The sequence below is a fragment of the Seriola lalandi genome, unplaced genomic scaffold (genome assembly GCF_002814215.2).
Source record: "Seriola lalandi dorsalis isolate HSWRI2012SDOR001 ecotype SW California unplaced genomic scaffold, Sedor1 jcf7180002054837, whole genome shotgun sequence".
NCBI lineage: Eukaryota > Metazoa > Chordata > Actinopteri > Carangiformes > Carangidae > Seriola > Seriola lalandi.
This window is the reverse complement of record NW_019525390.1, coordinates 134,989-141,737: the sequence shown is the minus strand read 5'-3', so window position 1 is coordinate 141,737 and position 6,749 is coordinate 134,989.

The following is a 6,749-nucleotide window of genomic DNA, read 5'->3' as shown; positions in this document are numbered from 1 at the left end:
CTTCTATTCTGTAGCTTCATTTATTTATTGTTTTTATGTATGGTTTTATTACCTGTTAAGTGAAATGATGACATCAGCTCTAGAGCTGTATGAATCGTCTCATTGTTATGTCGTAGCCGTGCTGGTGTTATTGTGTGATTTTATTAGTTGCATGTTGACTGAAACACAGATGTAATTGTTCCTAAATGCTGCTGGTGCTGCATGTACTGTTGTTTACTGTTGATTTCTTCTGCCAGATTCAGATTGTTATCTGGATCTGCACCAAACTGCTCAACTCATAGATCTCAACACCATAAATATGTCTTATTTTTTACATCCAAAACCAAACATTATTTCCTGAGAAGTGTCCTACCTGGATCTGCCTTCCTTACCTGGATCCTAAAACTTGAATGGGTTCTTCCCTGACCCATCCCCCATCGCAGTCAGTATTTAGAGATGTCGAAGAAGTGAAATTTTTTAATGAAGATTTGCAACTTGACTTGTCTCGACTAACTTCAAAGTTGATCCAGATTTTTCCCCAAATTTGCCCCAGATTTTACATGTCATCATTTTTTAGGTTGATACAGCTAACTTGTTTTCAAACAGTACTATCATCCAGCAACTACAGAGCAACATGTGATTGTGTCACCTGATCGATCTCAGTCCAGTGTTCCCTCTCTTTCTTTTAGCTCTGTGTTTGGTCTCCACCAGCTCCTGCGGGGAACATCTGGCTCTTTAGCTGCTAAATGCTCCACGTTCACTTACGAGGACAGAGACTTTTATGTACAGATGTTTCTCTGAAAACATCTGCTGCTGTGGGAGCGGTGAGAGAGAACCAGAACAGGAAAAACAAGAAAACAGTGAGACTTCTTTCACACTGTCTTTTGATTTAAAACTAGTGATTGCAGTCACTTTAACAACAACCCCAGCATGTGGTCAAGCATAAACAGTGTAGACAATAAAACTGAGCCATTCATAATCTCCAGCTCCTTGTTTATCTCTGGGCTCAGATAATCAGCAGAAATCAGAAACTATGAGGAAGTGATGGTTGTGTGCAGTGACACAGGAGCTGCTTTGACACTGATGCTGGCAACACAATAAATCTAGTTTGTGTCTAAACAGAGCTGTGTCTACACTCTGTGACAGCATTATGATAGTTATTCCTACAATGATTGGTGATATTAATGTTCAAATGTACCATACAGAATCTGCATTTACATTTTCTCTTTGTAAATCAGATGCGAGTCTGTAGAGGGAAAATGTTTCTGTCTTTGCAAAACAAGCAGGAACAGGAATAAATGGCTCCCAGCTCCAGGTCTGTTTATTCCATCTAACAAAGTGCTGCTGATCGGCTGACGTCAGGTCTTTGGGGCAGTGAGCTTTATTAAACACAGGATGCCATTGCACATTCTCTCTGCAGCATTATGTAACTGAACTTTTATGAAGAAGCTCTTTGAGCAGAAGCAACCGGCTACTGGGCAACAATCGTCCGCTCTGATTCTGCTTTCATCTGCTGCACAAACAGCCCGAGCTAAAAGGCTTGTGTCAGATATAGAGGCTGATAAGAGGCGAGGCAGTTTTCATCAAGCTATTTGTGCTATAAATGCATCACATTCACATTCGCAGTTATTTCTGTGCAACAAATAAGTTTCCACTGATTCTTGTTAAAGTCAGAGCTCTTTTATGACGTGCGATCTGCTGCAGCGAGCCAGGAAAGTTCCCAGCACAGTGAAAACTCTGCCACGGGGCTCGTTCTCACATCAGGCTTTTCTTTTTTTTTCTGCAGAACCTGAGGAACATTTAGTCCTTCAGCGCTAATCTGGGACCTGAAACGCCACTTTGTACCCAAATTTGGTGTTGAGGTCGAGACCACAGACCACGTAAAGCTCTACAAATCTGCCATAAAACCTGAAAATGAAACTTCTCTCCTGTTTCCCGCTGTCTCCAAACACTGCATGACTCTCTCTCTCTGAAAGATTTAAATCTCAAGGCACTTCCCTGATTCAGTCCTCAGTTCCCAGCAGTTGTGAAGGTGGTGTGGTGAGTCAGGCCGTAAAGCTCAGCCCCAGTAAACACCCAGGCCGGTTCTGCAGGGAAACCAGGAGTGGTAGGATGGAAACAAAAAGGTCTTTGTTGTTGGCAAACATTCCCACCTGAGCAGCACAGAGAGCGACTTCTGTATCTGTGGATTCTTTTCTTTTTACTTGTTTTTATTGTATTTGCCAATTTCTGGTACATTCAATATGGCTTCAGGGATTGGTTTAATGCTGTACTCCTGAACGGGGGTGGGCGGTCTGGCCAAAAGGTCACATGACAATCTATTTGGGTAGAATCGTAATCCACAATCTGCTTCCTGTTTCCTCTCTTATGTTATTCTGGAAGTTGTGATTCGTATCTTCCCGCCGCTTTTACGCTTCTTTCCGATGTTTGTCCGTTCGCCGCTACTCTTCGGCCACAATGCTGTCTTCTGCTTAGAAATTGTGTCACAACTAATCTCACTTTTCGCTTAGTTCATGTGGAGTATTCGTTTGGACAGCGCTGTTGTTTATTTATATGGTGCCTGCAGCTCCACCATCTTGGACTGCAGCTGGTGACGGCGGTTCTTGTTCTGCTCAGGCGCTGAACTGGTTCATGTGCCGCTACACCGAGCTCGCTGGGCTGGTTAGGAGTGATTTAACTTCTAAAATTAAAGATCTAAATATATAAACTTTTAATGACGTAATCTGTACCGTTCATCTGAACAGTAGATCATGGGTTAAAGTAAAATCAATAAACTATATTACATCATCCGACCCATTGGAGACTTAAGCCCTTTTAAAAAGGGGGTAGGAATTCAATAATGAATTAAAATGAAGAATTAATTTGCAAAATCATCCTTTGACAGTTTAATTCATTTTAAAAAGTTGTATAGAAACATCACAATTTTTATAGCAGGAAGACCTGAGACAAAGTTTGTCGATATATCTTTCATTTTTGAGAACACAGAGCAAAATATCGTAAGTAGCTAATGGCTAATAATGATGTGGATCGTGGTCCATGAGGATAACTCAACATTTGATTATCATAGTCAAATTTTTGATTGTAGCCAATTAACATTCAATTTAATTTTGAAACTTCATTCATTCGTGACTCCTCCTGACTTTTACTTACAGCTTCACATGTCAGCGGACTGATATCAGGAGTCACGTCTCAGCTCTAATTATAGTGTTTCCCCTGCGTGTGCGTTTATTTCTGGCTCGTATAGCTCCCTACATGCGTACGTGCCTCTGTCATGTATAGACAACCTCCCAGCTCAGACACTGATCTTCTGTTACATCAGGCAGCTCTTTAGGCCTCGGCAGACCAACGGGGACTCAACACACTATTTCCATCCTGGTTAACCACCGTCACACGCCCCCTCCTCCTCCTCACAGCAGAACAGAGCATTTGTACTGAGACAGAGCAGAGGACTGGGCCGTAGGACTGTAATTTACCTGTAAAAGTCTAAATGTGTGTCCTAGACAAATGCAAGTTGTAGTGTTTTATCTGTGTATAGTTTAACAATAAACTTTATTGTCCAAAATGACATCAGTGCACTGAAACGGTAAACTTCGCTGGGAATTAAATAAAATAACTGTAAATAACTATTAATAAAAAACATAAGAACATCGGAGAATATATGAGCCGATACTGATATAGCTCTGATCGGCCAATAAAATGGGTTGGGCTCTAACGCTAACCCTCTGAAGCCATTGGGAGCATTCATGCTTCCAAATTTCATGTTGTCTGTAGAGTTATTGCTCCACGACTGTTTGTGCAGAGGCCATTTTTTCTCCTTAAACTAGACGGTTGGCGCTTTCAGTCGAGCCCCTGATCGTCCGGGTGTCATCACCGACTTAGATCGAGACGCTAACATTGAAAGTTACTAAGTATTTGGAGCGGTTCTACAGTTTTTTCTGGCACATTGCTGCTTTCCTGTCTGTGTGTTTATTGGTCGATTCTGATCTGCATTCTTTGCCAGTGACGTTTAGCGACACGTGACTGAACGGACATTCCTATTGGCTCCTGTGGGTGAGGTCACAGCCAATCAGAGTATCTGATTCAGAGGCTTGCCCTATCTTTATACTATACCCAGACTGAATGGGAGCAGTGCTGTTTTACTCTGATATCAAAGTGAGGAGAAGTTGTTCAGTTTATTGAAGTGACAGAATAAAGACAGAAGGATGTTACAGTCACATATTTAGTGCATCAGAGGAATTAGAGCTGATTTTCAAGGACCAGACAAAAAACACCCATAAATACTGCTCCAGAGAATGAGCTTATTTCATGATCAGATAAAGATAGAAACTTCAAATCACCTCTAGAACAACTATGTTTTTGTTTTTTTTGTTTTTGTTTTATGGGCTGTTAACCTCTATTATACTGTACTGAAGTCTTTATACAGTGACATTTATTATTAGCTGAGGTTATGCTGATTTTGAATATGTGTAGCACTTGGTGAAACTGGGAAAAATTACAATTTTATTAGGAAAAACGATAAAGATATTAAAAAACGAAAAAAGTTTAATTTTGGGCCTTATAACTGATTTTTGGCTGGAGTGCTACATCCCTGAATGTCCGTGACTGAGTGAGAGAGTGAGTGATGAAGTTAAACCATCGGTCGGCCGTGTGTTGGGCTTTTCCCATTGGCCTGTGCAGTTTCTTTGGCGGGAACATTTTGTATTATATAATCAGCGGCGTTTGCATCCGATGCATGAGTTTTCATTTTCAGACCCTTTAGCGACTTAGCACCTAGTGACAAATCTAGTGACTTTATGGACAAACCTTCAGCATTTTTCCATGGACATAAACAAGTTGTTGTTTGTTTGTAGTCTTGTTTTGTTTTTGTCTAATTAACATGCTTCATGGTGTATGCGCATGTAGATGATGTAGATCCACTGCTACATGATTGGCTAAGCCCTGGACCAGGTTTCTTTTCTTTTTCAGGCTGGTTTTGGTCAGGTTTCGCAGTTACAGTACATGCATTGTTGGAGGAAATAAGGGTGGAAAACAATCTCTATATTCTGCTTATTGCTACATTAACTAGGAGCTGGAACGCAGAAGGTATTAATCATTTTCCAGGTCTGTAGTTTCTCATGAAAACAGCCACACCCACTGTCACTCAGAATAAAATCACACATGTGAACATCGAAAAGCACAACAGGAAAAATATTTCTAGTCATTCTTTGTGTGGTCATGCAGCTGTGATTCTGTTTGGATGGCTGGCTGGCTGTGTGTGTGTGTGTGTGTGTGTGTGTGTGTGTGTGTGTGTGTGTGTGTGTTCACATGTACACTAAAGCATGTGGAGAAGTGTTTTGGTCCACACGTGTGTCTAACCTCCTGGTGGAAACCCCTCAAGGATCAATACAGGGCAATCAATAAAACTAAATCAAACACAATGATCGCACAAACAATGGCACACACACACACACACACACACACACACACAACCACACACACACACTGGTCACGTGCCAGAGAAAGATCTTGTTTTATCTCCTGACCCCTCTGACCTTTCAACTTGGATACAAACACACACACACACACACACACACACACACACACACACACACACACACACACTCACACACACACAAAACATCGATAGACGGTTAATTTGTACAAGTACACAGTCACACACATACACACATTCATGTACCTTCTTGTGTTAACCTCCCATCAAAACAAACAAAACAACGGCAGGTAAACACACAAGCCATCATCCACCTGGTCACCCAGTTTTCTTTCTGTTCAGAGCTGTCAGTTCTGTTTGTTTTTGGGGGAGAGAACGTCTGTTTGTCCAGCTCAGACACTTTGATGTGTTATTTTCATGCCGATCTGCACGTTGTGTCTCTGCTGAGGCTCGTCCGTCCGTCTGGCCTCTGTGTTACTGAACACAACAACAGTCGTCTCTCACCTGTGCCAACCTGTTCATTCAGCTCTGAGTAAGTGAGGCAGTGTCTACGTGCTGATTATCATCACTATCATGGGCAGTTTGTGGACCACTGGATTTTCTGATATTCAAACTGAAATTCAGTGCTAGGATGTGAATTTTAAAAGCAGTGCAGTTACATATAAAGTCAGCAAAGATTTGTTTGTCTGCAGGTGACACAGTAATGTACACAGTCGATGTTTGTCTCTAAGCGCTGTTACTGAACTGCCTTTCACACTCTCCAGTTTATCATTCACCAATTAAAATTAACCTAAAATGCTCACAAACAAACTCATTTATGACTTTCAACATAACTAACACAGCATCACACACATTCTGTGCAAGAAAAGGACGACATGGAAAATTTAAACTTTGGAAAGTGAATTTGAAAGTTCACATTGCTAACTGTTTTAGATGATATTAATTTAGGTTTCTGGCACAACTTCACTGACTTCCAAGTTGCACGGAGAAAGGAAAAACAGTCCAAAGAGGTCAAAACTCCAGCAACAGAAGAACGTCTTCTGTTTACTACAAGTTCTGTCTTTAGATGATATCGATACCCCGTACGTGGACGTTTTATTTTGTTCTCATCACTGGAACTGGATTGACTGAAAAGATAGAGAAAGTTTCATATGTGCAGTACCTGTTTATCTATTCTTGGTAAACTTCCTCTTTACATTTGTACCTGTCTAATCTTTAGTGTCACTCAACTTAAAACTGTGTTTTCAGGCTATGCGCCATAGTTTAGACTAATTGACACGATAAACTTCATCTTGAAACGCTGCCATCATCATCATCATCATCATCATCATCAGTCCCC